Source organism: Balaenoptera physalus (genome assembly GCF_965194825.1).
Source record: "Balaenoptera physalus genome assembly, contig: SUPER_1_unloc_3, whole genome shotgun sequence".
Taxonomy (NCBI): domain Eukaryota; kingdom Metazoa; phylum Chordata; class Mammalia; order Artiodactyla; family Balaenopteridae; genus Balaenoptera; species Balaenoptera physalus.
The window spans coordinates 425,697-440,913 of NW_028126596.1; the positions used below are offsets into that span (position 1 = coordinate 425,697).

The following is a 15,217-nucleotide window of genomic DNA, read 5'->3' on the forward strand; positions in this document are numbered from 1 at the left end:
GCAAATTCAATTTTGCTTAAGGGAACATTGTAAGGTAACAATTCTTCATATTACATGCCTCATAGGATCCATTTCAAACCATAGAGAATGACACCTTTATGTGTCACTGTCCCAAGAGACAAACAAGTGTGAACAACTAAAACATTTAAAAAGTGCACCAAGCTTCGGAAGTCTCAAACAAAACTTGAATATTCTGTACATACTCCTGCCAAATGAAGTTATTGCCTGTACACCACTCCTCTTGCAAAGTGGTCTTCCATTTCCCTTTCATTTGACCTAGATCGGCTAGGAGACCTAGAGAAAGATCGGGATGGCTTGTGATTTCTCTCTTGGGACAGGGATCTCTCTCTTCTCCTATATCTAGAAAGGGACCTGCTCTGGCTGACGGAGAAGGCTCTCCATCTTGGAGATGTGTGGGAGGTGGAGGACTCCTCCTCCGATAATCATCTCGAGGGCGACGACCCCAAGAAGGAGGCGTCACGATTTCGACTTCTCTTTTCCCCATTCGACAGGTCCACTCTTACTCGGCAGCCACATAGTGTTCTCCCATCTAGTTCTCGGACAGCATCAGCTGCATCTCGGGGATCTTCACATTCAACAAGAGCGAAGCCAGGAGGGTTTTTAGCACCCCACACACTTCAGAGTGGTCCATAATAGCCTAAAGCTCGTTCCAATTCAGCCTTGTTACCACTGTTTCCAAGATTCCCTACATAAACTTTACAGTCCAATGGACAGGAATCACGATGCAAGACCCTCGTGGCTCCTGGGTTTCACGGGCCACAGGGTGGTCCCGGGCCTCTAGAATCTGGCAGCTGAATCTGCTTACACAAGCTATCCTGTGGGGATGCTTTCCCACCTATGTTCCAGCCCGGGGCCCTGCTGTCTTGGCCCAGCCTCCCGGGTGAGAGGGTGAACCCCAGCTCCCTGGAGCAGACACTCAGAGCCCTGGTGACCGGACTCACAGCTGACGGGGCTGGAGCAGCGGCTGGACATTTGTGGCCAGCCTGGTGGTGTTTGGCCCCGTCTGCAGTTCCAGTTCCAGCTGAGAAAGAGCCTCCCTGTGTTATTTTCTCCTGGTTGTGTAAGGATCCCCGGTGTCATTTGACAGAAGTGTAGATGGTGTGTTCTTTCTCTCTTTTCTCCCTGCTTCCTCTCCTCCCTCTATCCCTCCCTCTCTCCCTGTCCCTCTTTCCCTGTTCCACTCTCCCTCTCCCTCTTTCCCTCTCTTTCTCTCCATCTGTCTCTCCCTCTCTCCCTCCCTCTCTCCCTCTCCCTCTCTCTCTTTCCCCTCCCTCGCTCCCTCTCCCTTTCCCTCTTCCCTCTCCCTCTTCCCTCTCCCTCTTTCCCTCTCCCTCTCTTTCTCTCCATCTGTCTCTCCCTCTCTCCCTCCCTCTCTCCCTCTCCCTCTCTCTCTTTCCCCTCCCTCGCTCCCTCTCCCTTTCCCTCTTCCCTCTCCCTCTCTCCCTCTACCTCTTTCCTCTCCTTCTTTCATCTCCCTCTTCCCTCTCCTCTCTCCCTCTCTCCCTCCCTCTCCCTGTGCCTGTTTCCCTGTCCTTGTTTCCCTGTTCCGCTCTGCCTCTACCTCTTTCCCTCTCCCTCCCTCCCTCCTTCTCCCTCTCCCTCCACCTCCTTCCCTCTCTGGAGAGGGAAGGAGGTGGAGGGAGAGGGACAGAGAGCAGGAGAGGGAGGGGGAGAGGGAGAGAAAGGGGGGTAGAGGGAGAGAGTGATAGAGGGACGGAGGGAAAGACATCTCTCCCTCCGTCCCTCTATCCCTCTCTCCCTCCCTCTCTCCCTCTCCCTCCCTCCATCACTTTCCCTCCTTCTCACTCTCCCTCCCTCTTCCTCTCCCTCTCTCCCTCCCAGAGAAGGAGAGACAGAGGGAGAGGGAGAGGAGGGGAGAGAGGGACACGGAGAGGGAGGGAGGGAGGGAGACAGAGAGGGAAGCAGGCACCCTCTGTCCTTCTCCCTCTCCCTACCTCCTTCTCCGACTCCCCCTCTCCTTTGCTCCCTCCCTCTCCTCTTCCTCTGTCTCTCCCTCTCCCTCCCTCCCTCTAGGAAAGGAAGAGGAAGGGAGGGAGAGGGAGAGAGGCAGGTGGAAGGAGAGGGAGAGGGAGAGATGTCTTGCCCTCCTTCCCTCTCCCTCCCTCGCATTTTCCCTTCCTCTCTCCCTCCCTCTCCCTCTCCCTCCCTCTGTCTCTCCCTCTCCCTCTGTCTCTCCCTCTCCCTCCGTCTCTCCCGCTCCCTCACTCGCTCCCAGAGAGGGAGAGATGGAGGGAGAGGCAGAGACCAGAGAGACGGGGAGAGGGAGGGGGGAGAGAGGGAGAGGGAGAGGGAAGAGGCAGAGAGGGAGAGAAGGAGGAGAGAGGGAAAGAGAGGAAGGAAGAGACCTCTCTCTCTCTCCCTCTCTAATTCTCTCCCCTCTCTCTCTCCCTCTCTCCCTCTCCCTTGTCTCTGCCTGTCCCTACATCTCTCCATCTCTGGGAGGGAGTAAGGGAGATGGAGAGACGGAGGGAGAGGGAGAGCTGGAGGGACAGGGAGAGGGAGGAGAGGGAGCGAGGGAGAGGGATAGAGGGAGGGAGAGACGGATAGAGGGAGTGAGGGAGAGATATCTTTGTCTTTCCCTCCTTCCCTCTATCCCTCTATCCCACTCCCCCCTCTCTCTCCCTCACCCCCTCCTTCTCCTGCTCTCTGTCCTTCTCCTTGAAACTCCTTCCCTTCTCCCTCCTGGCCCTTTTAGGCCACTCAAGCAAGCAGGAAATGCAAATCAGCACTACAAAGAAGTCTCACTTCACAACGGTCAGAAGGGCCATCCTAAAAAAGTGTAAAAACCAGAAATGCAGGACAGGCCAAGTAGAAAAGGGAGCCTTGTTAGGCTGATGGGTGGGATGGAAATTGCCAACGGCCACTCTGGAGAAGAGTATGGGCTTTCCTAAAAGATCTAAAAAACACAGCTAGAGAGCATATGGCACTTCCACTCATGGGCGTATAAATTGGGAAAACTAAAAATCAACAAGACACAGGCACCCCAAAGTATAGGGCTGCTCTGCTTACAAGAACCTCCACTTCGGTACACCTTAGATATCCCAGGAAAGAGAAAAATGGATATAGAAGTTGCGGTACTTATGTACAATGGAATATCACTCAGCCATGAAATCAATGTCATAAGGCTAGTAGCAGCGTGATGAGTGGATTTAGGCACGAAGATTCTAAGTGAAATAAGTCAAAAGGAAAAAAACACCTTTCAAAAGATATCACTTATAGAGGAAATGTAAAAATCGCTACAGATAAACTGAATTACAAAACGGAACAAACTCACACATTTAGAAAACACACTAGGGCTGCTTAATGGGAAAGCTGAGGTGGGGTGATGCATAAAACAAGGGTATGAAATTAGCACAGATACCGTTCCATAAACCAAATATGTGATAGAGAAGACCTATTCCTTGCTCAATGAACTGGACTCAACACCCTCTATTCACTGCACAAGAATATATCTGACTAGTAAGAATCTTAAAACCTATGTACTGAAATCTCTAAGTAAGAGAAGCAAGTGGGTGTAAAGCAGCATAAACACAGCATTGAAAATCAGATAAACCCCATTATAAAAATAAATTCCAAAAAAATAAAGACAGTGAAAGAGAGAGACATACTTACAAAATTCGTTCGGGGGCTGTGATGCAACCTGGATTGACCATATCTAGACCCACAGCTGAATGAGACATAAGGCTGGACACTCGTCGGGTTGCGAGGTTTGGTGAGGTTGGGTGCGCAAATGCAGACCCGTTAAAGTAATACTGCGTGGTAATCATTCCATGGGCCCAAAATCTCCAGGTTCAAGGGAATCTTCTTGCAGCAAAAACATGTATAGGAAACCCAGAGGATGGTACACCGTGTGATCGGGAAAGGTTTCTAAAACGCACCTCATTTCTCATCTCCTGGTGCTCTGGTTCGCCATTCCAGCCACTTTCCTAACAATCTCCGCACTTGGAGTATCACCACCTTTAAGTTCCTGTTTCCTACAGGTTGCAATTTGTCCTGAGGATGAATGGGAAGAGGGGGAACCAATGAGAGACTAGCTCTAGCTATTCGGACAGGCACTGCTCACTCTAATTTCTCATCAGGAAGAAGAATTAACCATAGGCTCAGCCTGCTTCCCCGAACCAGAATAGGGCCTGAAGCAATCCTGCGGTTTTGCAGCCAGCTCCCAAAAAAGCGAGTTGAAAAATGGAGCTCAGTGACACTACAATGCACAAACCTGCAGAGTTACAAATGATAACTATCGTACAAAAATATATTGAGGGAAGGCAACAAAGAGGATCTGAAAGTAAGGCAGAATTGCAGGAAACAGATTTCAGGAGGTAGATTCGAATGTCCTTTAAAGCACATGAAAAGCGGCAAAACGTTGACAATGATGCACTTGGCCAAAAAGGGCGTATGCGTTTTTTCCTGAACATATTCAGGAAAAAACGCAAAGGCCCTTTTGGCCAAGGAAGCAAGCGGGAAATGCAAATCAGCCCTACAAAGAAGTCTCACTTCCCAGCGGGCAAAAGGGCCATCCTAAAAAAGTGTAAAAACGAGAAATGCAGGACAGGCGAGGGAGAAATAGGAGCCTTGTTACGCTGATGGGCGGGATGTAAATTGCCAACGGTCACTCTGGAGAAGTGTATGGTGTTTCCCAAAACATCTACAAAACACAGCTAGAGAGCATAGGGCACTTCCACTCATGGGCGTATAAATAGGGAAAGCTAAAAATCAACAAGACACAGGCACCACAATGTTTACGGCTGCTCTGTTTACAAGAACCTCCACTTCGGTACAACTTAAATATCCCAGGAAAGAGAAAAATGGATAAAGAAGTTGAGGTACTTATGTACAATGGAATATCACTCAGCCATGAAATCAATGTCATAAGGCTAGCAGCAGCATGATCAGTGGATTTAGGTACGATGATTCTAAGTGAAATAAGTCACACAGAAAAAGACACTTATCATAAGATATCACTTATAGAGGGAATGTAAAAATCGCTACTCATGAACTGAGTTACAAAACAGAACAGAGTCACACAATTAGAAAACACACTATGGCTGCTTAACGGGAAAGGTGAGGTGGGGTGATGCATAAAGCAAGGGTTTGAGATTAGCACAGATACCGTTCCATAAACCAAATGTGTAATAGACAAGACCTACTCCTTGCTCAGTGAACTGGACTCACCACCCCATATTCACCACACAAGAATATATCTGACTAGTAAGCATCTGAAAACCTATATATTGATATCTCTCTGTAAGTGAATCCAGTGGGTGTAAAGTGCCATAAACATAGCAGTGAAAATCAGCTAATCCCCATTATAAAAATAAATTACAAAGAAAGAAACAAAGACAGTGAAAGAGAGAGAAATTCTTACAAAATTCTTTCAGGGGCTGTGATGCAAACTGGATTGACCATATCGAGGTTCACAGCTGAATGAGACATAAGGCTGGACACTCTTGGGGCTGCGAGGTTTGGTGAGGTTGGGTGAGCAAATGCAGACCCTTTAAAGTAATACTGCGTGGTACCCATTCCATGCGTCCCAAATCTCCGGGTTCAAGGGAATCTTCCTACATCGAAAACATGCATAGGAAACCCAGAGAATGGTACACCATGTGATCGGGAAAGCTTTCTCAAAAGCACCTCATTTCTTATCTCCTGGTGCTCGGGTTCGCCATTCCAGCTGCTTTCCTAACAATCTCCCCAGTTGGAGAATCAGCACCTTTAAGCTCCTGTTTCGTACAGGTTGCAATTTGTCCTGAGGATGAATGGGAAGAGGGGCAACCAATGAGAGACTAGCTCTAGCTCTTCGGACAGGCACTTGTCATTCTAATTTCCCATCAGGAAGAAGAATTAACCACAGGCTCAGCCTGCTCCACGGAACCAAAATAGGGCCTGAAGCAATCCTCCGTTTTTGCAGCCAGTTCGCCAAAAGCGAGTTGAATAATGGAGCTCAGGGGCACTGCAATTCACAAACCTGCAGAGTTATAAATGATAACTATCGTCCAAAAATATATTGAGGGAAGGAAACGAAGAGGATTTGAAAGTAAGGCAGAATTGCAGGAAACAGATTTCAGGAGGTAGATTCGAATCGCCTTTAAAGCACCTGAAAAGCGGCAAAACGTTCACAATGATGCACTTGGCCAAAAAGGGCGTATGCGTTTTTTCCTGAATATATTCAGGAAAAAACGCATACGCCCTTTTTGGCCAACCAAGCAAGCGGGAAATGGAAATCAGCACTACAAAGAAGTCTCACTTCCCAGCGGTCAAAAGGGCCATCCTAAAAAAGTGTAAAACCCAGAAGTGCAGGACAGGCCAGGGCGAAATGGGAGCCTTGTTACGCTGATGGGCGGGATGTAAATTGCCAACGGCCACTCTGGAGAAGTGTATGGTGTTTCCCAAAACATCTGAAAAACACAGCTAGAGAGCATAGGGCACTTCCACTCATGGGCGTATAAATAGGGAAAGCTAAAAATCAACAAGACACAGGCACCACAATGTTTACGGCTGCTCTGTTTACAAGAACCTCCACTTCGGTACACTTTAAATATCCCAGGAAAGAGAAAAATGGATAAAGAAGTTGTGGTACTTATGTACAATGGAATGTCACTCAGCCATGAAATCAATGTCATAAGGCTAGCAGCAGCATGATCAGTGGATTTAGGTACGATGAGTCTAAGTGAAATAAGTCACACAGAAAAAGACAATTATCATAAGATATCACTTATAGAGGGAATGTAAAAATCGCTACTCATGGACTGAATCACAAAACAGAACAGAATCACACATTTAGAAAACATACTATGGCTGCTTAACGGGAAAGGTAGGTGGGGTGATGCATAAAACAAGGGTTTGAAATTAGCTCAGATACCGTTCCATAAACCCAATACGTAATAGACAAGACCTACTCCTTGCTCAGTGAACTGGACTCAACACCCCCTATTCACTGCACAAGTATATATCTGACTAGTAAGCATCTGAAACCTTATGTATTGATATCTCTCTGTAAGTGAATCAAGTGGGTGTAAAGTGCCATAAACACAGCAGTGAAAATCAGCTAATCCCCATTATAAAAATAAATTACAAAAAAAATACAAAGACAGTGAAAGTCAGAGAAATTCTTACAAAATTCTTTCAGGGACTGTGATGCAACCTGGATTGACCATATCTAGACCCTCAACTGAATGAGACATAAGGTTGGACACTCTTGGGGCTGCGAGGTTTGGTGAGGTTGGGTGAGCAAATGCAGACCCTTTAAAGTAATACTGCGTGGGACCCATTCCATGGGTCCCAAATCTCCAGGTTCAAGGGAATCTTTCTACAGCGAAAACATGCATGGGAAACCCAGAGGATGGGACACCGTGTGATCGGGAAAGGTTTCTAAAACGCACCTCATTTCTCATCTCCTGGTGCTCGGGTTCGCCATTCCAGCCGCTTTCCTAACAATCTCCCCACTTGGAGAATCAGCACCTTTAACCTCCTCTTTCGTACAGTTTGCAATTTGTCCTGAGGATGAATGGGAAGAGGGACAACCAATGAGAGACTAGCTCTAGCTCTTCGGACAGGCACAGGTCACTCTAATTTGCCATCAGGAAGAAGAATTAACCACAGGCTCAGTCTGCCCCCAGAACAAGAATAGGGCCTGAAGCAATCCTGTGGTTTTGCAGCCAGCTCCCAAAAAAGCGAGTTGAAAAATGGAGCTCAGGGGCACTGTAATTCACAAACCTGCAGAGTTATAAATGATAACTATCATCCAAAAATATATTGAAGGAAGGCAACGAAGAGGATTTGAAAGTAAGGCAGAATTGCAGGAAACAGATTTCAGGAGGTAGATTCGAATCGCTTTAAAAGCACATGAAAAGCGGCAAAACGTTGACAATGATGCCCTTAGCCAAAAAGGGCGTATGCGTTTTTTCCCGAATATATTCAGAAAAAAACGCATACGTGCTTTTGGGCCAACCAAGCAAGCAGGAAATGCAAATCAGCGCTACAAAGAAGTCTCACTTCCCAGCGGTCAAAATGGCCATCCTAAAAAAGTGTAAAAACGAGAAATGCAGGACAGGCCAGGGAGAAATGGGAGCCTTGTTACGCTGATGGGCGGGATGTTAATTGCCAACGGCCACTCTGGAGAAGTGTATGGTGTTTCCCAAAACATCTAAAAAACACAGCTAGAGAGCATAGGGCACTTCCACTCATGGGCGTATAAATAGGGAAAGCTAAATATCAACAAGACACAGGCACCCCAAAGTTTAGGGCTGCTTTGTTTACAAGAACCTCCACTTCGGTACACCTTAAATATCCCAGGAAAGAGAAAAATGTAATAAACAAGTTGTGCTACTTATGTACAATGGAATATCACTCAGCCATGAAATCAATGTCATAAGGCTAGTAGCAGCATGATGAGTGGATTTAAGTACGATGATTCTAAGTGAAATAAGTCACACAGAAAAAGACACATCATAAGATATCACTTATAGAGGGCATGTAAAAATCGCTACACATTAACTGTATTACAAAACAGAAGAGAGTCACACATTTAGAAAACACACTATGGCTGCTTAACGGGAAAGGTGAGGTGGGGTGATGCATAAAACAAGGGTTTGAAATTAGCACAGATACCGTTCCATAAACCAAATGTGTAATAGACAAGACCTACTCCTTGCTCAGTGAACTGGACTCAACTCCCCCTATTCATCGCACAAGAATATATCTGACTAGTAAGAATCTTAAAACCTATGTATTGACTTCTCTCTGTAAATGAATCAAGTGGGTGTAAAGTGGCATAAACACAGCAGTGAAAATCAGCTAAACCCCATTATAAAAATAAATATATTCAGAAAAAAACGCATACGCCCTTTTTGGCCAATCAAACAAGCGGGCAATGCAAATCCATACTACAAAGAAGTATCACTTCGCATTCATCAAAAGGCCATCCTGGAAAAGTGTAGACAGCAAAAATGCTGGACAGGCCATGGAGAAGAGGGAGCTTTGTTTCACTGATGACGGGGATGTAAATAGCCAACGGCCACTCTGGAGAAGTCTATGGTGTTCCCTAAAACGTCTAAAATACAGAGCTACAGAGCATACATCTCTTCCACTCTTTGCCGCATATCTTGGGAAAACCAAAAATCGACAGGACACAGGCACCCCATACGTTTAGTGCTGCTCTGTTTAGAAATGCCTCGATTTGGGTACAACTTACATGTCCTTGGAAGCAATAAATGGATAACGAAGATGTGGTACTTCTGTACAATGGAACATTACTCTGCAATTAAATCAATGAAATAAGGCCAATTGCAGCAACTCGTGGAGACTGAGGTATGATCATTCTAAGTGACCTAAGTCAGACATAAAAGGAGACTTACCATAAGGTATCACTTATAGATAGTGTCTAAAAATGGCTACACATGAACTCAATTACAAAACAGAAACAGTCACACATTTAGAAAACACACTTATGGCTGCTAAAGAAGAAAGGTGGGGTGGGGTGATGCATAAACCAGGAGGTTGAAATTAGCATAGATACAGTTCCATAAACAAAATAGGTATTCGACAGGACCTACTGTATAGCTCAACGAGCTGGACTCAGCACACTGTTGTCACCGGAAAAGGATATATAAGACTGGTAAGAATCTGTAAAACAATTTATTGATGTCTCTCTTTAAGTGAATCAAGTGGATAGATGCAGAGTAGGAAGAAACACAGTATTGAAAATCAGCTATACCCCATTATAAAATTAAATAACAAGAACAAAAAAAAAGACAGTGAGAGAGAGAGAAATTCTTACAAAATTTGTTCAAGGGCTGTGATGCAACCTGGACTGACCACATCTAGACACAGAGCTGGATGGGACCTAAGGCTCTACACTCGTTGGTCTAAGAGGCTTCGTGAGGATGGGACAGCAAATGCAACACTTTTAGAGTAATACTGCCTGGCCCCCATTCCATGGGTCCCATATCTCCAGATGCAGGGGACCCTTCCTACAGCTAAAACATTCATGGGACATCCAGAGGATGGTACACCGTCTGATCGGGAAGAGTTTGGAAAAGTCACCCCATCTCCACTTCTCCTGGTATTCGGGTTCCCCAGCTCCTTTCCTTAGAGTCTCCCCACTTTGGGAAGGCAGCACACTCAACAGCCAGTTTTTCACGGCTTGGAATTTTCCGGTGAAGAAGGGGAATGGGGGGATGGAATGAGACACGAGCCTTAGATGTTTGGACAGGCATATGCCACTCTAGTTTCCTAATCTGGAAGAAGAATTTCCCTAGCCTTCAGGTGCCCCAGTAACCGGAATGGGTCTGTAGAAATCCAGCCCCTTTGTGTCTGCTTCCCTAAACAACAAGTTGAAAACCGGTGCTCAGGGGCACTGCAATTCACAAACATGCAGGGTTGTAATTGACACCTCTAATGGAGCCATTTCTTCAGCCAAGTATTCCTAAAGGCCTTGTAAGCAAGGCAGAATTGCAGGAAAGGAATTTCAAGAGGTAGTTTGCACTCGCCATTAAAGCACATGCAAAGCTGCTGAACATCGCCAATGATGCAGTTTGCCAAAAAGGCCGTATGCGTTATTCCTTAATATATTCAGGAAAAACTCTTACTCCATTTTTGACCAACAGAACAGGTGGGCAATGTAAATTAATACTACAAAGAGATATCACTTCGCACCAGTCAGAATGGCCAACCTCACAAAGTGTAAAACCTGAAATGCAGGACAGGATGTGCAGAAAAGGGAACCCTGACAAGCTGATGGTGGGAATGTAAATTGCTAACAGCCACTCTGGAGAAGTGGGTGGTGATTCCTTAAAAATCTAAAAACCAGAGCTTCAGAGCATATGGCGATACCACTCCTGGGCCTGTATCTTGGAAAAAACGTAAATTGACAGGACCCAGGCATTCCAAAATTTATGCAGCCCTGTTTACAAGAGCCTCTACTTGGAAGCTACCTAAAAGTCCTTGGAAGGAAGAATGGATAAAGAAATTATGGTAGATATGTACAATGGAATATTACTCAGCCATGAAATGAATGAAATAAGGCCATTTGCAGCCACTCGGAAGGACCTAGATACAGTCATACTAAGTGTCATAAATCAGACAATGAAAAATATCATATGATATTACTTATCAGGGGAATCTAAAAATTGATAGAAAGGTACTATCTTACAACACAGAAACAGAGTCCCAGACTTAGAACACAAACTTATGGTTACCAAACTGGAAAGGTGTGTTGGAGGCATAAATCATGAGGTTGGAGTTAGTATATACATATTTACAGAGAGAAAACTTGTAATCAACATGGACCCGCTGTAGAGCACTTGGAACTCTTCTCAACACCCTTTAGTAACCTCAATGGGAAAATAATTCTAAAAAGAATATATAGTCATCTCTGTATAAATGCATCATGTTGGTGTATGTCAAAAATGAACACAATATGGTAAATCAACTATACTCCATTATAAATTTAAAATTAAATTACAGAAATGAAAAATGATCACTAAATTCGTTTAGTCGCGGTGAACGTGCTAGTGTCACATCCCTGGACACAGACCCAATTTGGTCCCAAGACTGGACTGTTGTGGGCCTGAGGACCTCGGGAGGATATGCCAGCTAATTCACCCCCCTTGAACATGTAGTACCTGGTCCCCTCTGCATGGGATCACAATCTCCAGATCTAAGTGTGCCCTCATACTACTAAATCAACCCTCTGACACCCAAAGGATGGTGGACTCTCTGGGCTGGATGACACTTGGAAAATCACCTGGTCTCAACATATCCTGGTGTTTGGGTTCCGACCTCCAGACTTCTTCGTTAGGGTCATCCCACTCTGCAAGACAGCACCCTCAACAGGTGATTTTGCAGGGGTTTGTATTTGTTCGGGGGATGAAGGGTAAGGGGGAAGAAGGAATGGGACAGAAGCCCTTACATGTTTGGTCAGGCACATTCCACTCTAATTTAAAACCCAGGAATAGGACTTTCCCTACATCTAAGGTTGTGTCAGCAACCAGACAGGGACAGTAGAAATCCTGCCGCCTTCTGTTTCCCATAACAACAACTCTAAAAACTGGACCTTATAGGCACTTCATATTCAAAATGCCTGGGGAGCTGTAAATGACAACAGCCCTCAAAAAATGTCTTAGGGTAGGTAATCGAAATAGACTTCAAAACAAGGCAACCTTTCAATAACCCTTTTTCAAGGGGTAAATTTTACTCACACTGTTCAAAAAGAAAAGCACATATGAAGATGCTCACCATTGCTTTATGTTAGACAAATGCAAATCAGATGTACAAAGAAGTATCACCTGGAACCACTCAGAATAGCCATCATCACAATGTCTACAAACACGAAATGCTTCAGATGGTGTGGGAAAAAGAGAAACCTACTACTTATTATTATTTTTTTTAATCTGCATTGGGTCTTCATTGCTGCATGTGGCTTTTCTCTAGCTGCAGCAAGCGGGGGCTACTCATCGTTGTGGTACAAAGCCTTCTCTTTTCGGTGGCTTCTCTTGTGGAGCACAGGCTCTAGGCACACAGGCTTCAGTAGTTGTGGCTCGTGGGCTCTAGAGTGCAGACTCAGTAGTTGTGGTGCACGGGCTTACTTGTTCTGTGACATGTGAGGTCTTCCCGGGCCAGGGCTCGAACCTGTGACCCCTGAAATGGCAGGCAGATTCTTAACCACTGTGCCACCAATACTACGCTATCAGTGGCAATGTCAATTGGTAATAGCCACTATGGAGCACAGAATGGAGGTTACCAGAGTGAGGGGAGGCGGCAGGGATAAACTGGAAATTGGGATTGACATATACACACCACTATATATAAAAGAGAAAACAAATAAGGGCTTACTGTATAGCACAGGGAACTCTACTCAATACTCTGTAATGACCTGTATGGGAAAGGAATCCAAAAAGGATTGGATATATGTATAACTGCTTCACTGTGCTGCACAGCAGAAAGTAACACAACATTGTAAATCAACTCTTCTCCAAAAAAATTGAAATTGAAATGAAATGAAATGAAATAAAATAAAATAGAGCTACCAGATGATCCAGCAAGTTCACTCCTGTGCGCATATCTGGAGGAAAGCATAAATCGAAAAGACACATCTTCCCCAATGTTCACTGCAACACTCTTTACAATAGCGAAGACATGGAAGCAACCAAAATGTCCATCAACATATGAATATAGGTAAAGAATATGTGATACATATATACAATGGAATATGACTCAGCCATAAAATAGAAGAAAATAATGCCAATTGCAGTCACTTGGATGGACCTAGAGATGATTGTACTAAGTGAAGTAAGTCAGACAGAGTAAGACAAATATTGTATGATATCACTTCTAGGTGGAACCTAGAAATTGATACAAATGAACTAACTTGCAAAACAGAGGCAGACTCACAGACTTGGAAAACAAACTTATGGTTACCAAAGGGGAAAGGTGGGGGGTAGGGATAAATCAGGAACTTGGGGTAAACATACGAATACTACTATATATAACATAGATAAGCAACAAGGACCTACTGTATAGCACAGGGAACTCTACTCAATATTCTGAGAATACCTTTATCAGAAAAGAATCTGAAAAAGAATGAATATATGCATATGTGTAACTGAATCACTTGCTGTGCAGCTGAAATGAACACAACATTGTAAATCAACTATACTCCAATAAAATTTAAATTACAAGATAAAGAAAATCACCTATATTTCAAAAGAAAATAAGAATCCCCATCTATTTTTATGGCTTGATAGTTTACTTTTTTAGTGCTCAATATTATCCCATTCCCAGAATATATTAATACTATATCATTTCATTCACCTACTGGAGGACACCTTAGTTTCATTCACATTTTGGCAATATTGAATTAGGTGCTATAAATATCCATATGCAGGTTTTCCTCTGGAAGTATGTTTTAAACTACTTTCAGTAAATATCCATGAGAACACTTGCCGGATTGTACAGTAAGGGAATGTTCAATATTATAGCAAGTGTCAATCAGACTACCAAAGTAGCTGTATTATTTTTCATTTCCACCAATAACAAATGACATTTCCTATTGTTCCACATCTCCTACAGAATTTGTTCTTGTCATTGTTCACATTTTAGCCATTCTAAGTGTTACATGGTGGTATGTAATTGTATTTTTAATTTGCTTTTTCATGGCAGCATGTAATCTGGATTATTCTTCTGTATACTTATATGCATAGTGTCTATTTTCTTTGGTGAGGTGTCCATAAAGTATATTGGTCCACATTTTATTTAGGTTGCTTTCATTTTTTTCTACCCAATCTGTATTTGTTTTATTTATTTTTGTGCCTTATTGCATTAGCAAGGACTTGAAGTAAAATATGGAAAAGGAGCCATGAAAGAGGACATCCTTGCTTTTACCTGAACTTAGTGGAAAAGTTTCATGTTTTGGACCATTAATCATGATGTAAGATAAAAGTTTCCTGTAAATCTTTGTTATCAACTTGAGAAAGCTCCAGTCTATTTCTTTAACTGAGAGTTTTTATGAAGAATGGGTGTTAGATTTTTTCAAAGGGCTTCTGAATCTATTGATATGCTAATGATTGTCTTTAGGGTGTTGATATGATGGCTATAATTATTTGATTTTAGAATGTTGAACCAGCCTTGCATACCTGGGATTATTCCCTCTCATTCATGATATAAAATTCTCTCAAAATATTGTTGGATTCGATTTGGTAATATTTTGTTGAGGATTTTTGCACTGATGTTCCTGAGAGATATTGGTCAGTTTTCTTTACTATTCGGATGTTCCTCTAAGTTTGGATGTTGTGGATTTAGTGTCAGACATTCATTTGGGGAGATTCTCAGTCATTTTTAGAAAATATTTTCTGTTCTTTGTTATCTTTATTCTCCTCCTGCTATACCCATTATGTATAGGTCGCAGCATTTTTCATTGTTCCACAATTATTGATTACTCTGTTCTGTTGATTTCTTTCCTGCCCATTTTCTCTTTTCTTTTGAGATTTAAAGGTTTCTCTTGATGTTTCTTCAAGCTCACAGATATTTCTCCTCAGCCAGCTCTTTGACTGCTAAAACAAAATATGAGAGACTTGGTATTTTATAAACAAGAGAATATTTTTGTTTTCTCATAATTGCTGAGGCTGAAAAGTTCAAGAACAAATTACCAGGGGCTTCCCTGGTGGTGCAGTGGTTAAGAATC

General features: G+C 43.7%; 1 pseudogene across 1 annotated transcript; it reads right to left on the reverse strand.

The window, feature by feature from the left end:
- Positions 1-218: 218 nt before the first annotated feature.
- On the reverse strand, positions 219-14,461 carry LOC309650533 (serine/arginine-rich splicing factor 3 pseudogene; annotated as a pseudogene). Its single transcript has 2 exons — positions 14,419-14,461; positions 219-763 (listed from the first exon to the last, which is right to left on the reverse strand). The product of its transcript is annotated as a serine/arginine-rich splicing factor 3 pseudogene (transcript).
- Positions 14,462-15,217: the final 756 nt, after the last annotated feature.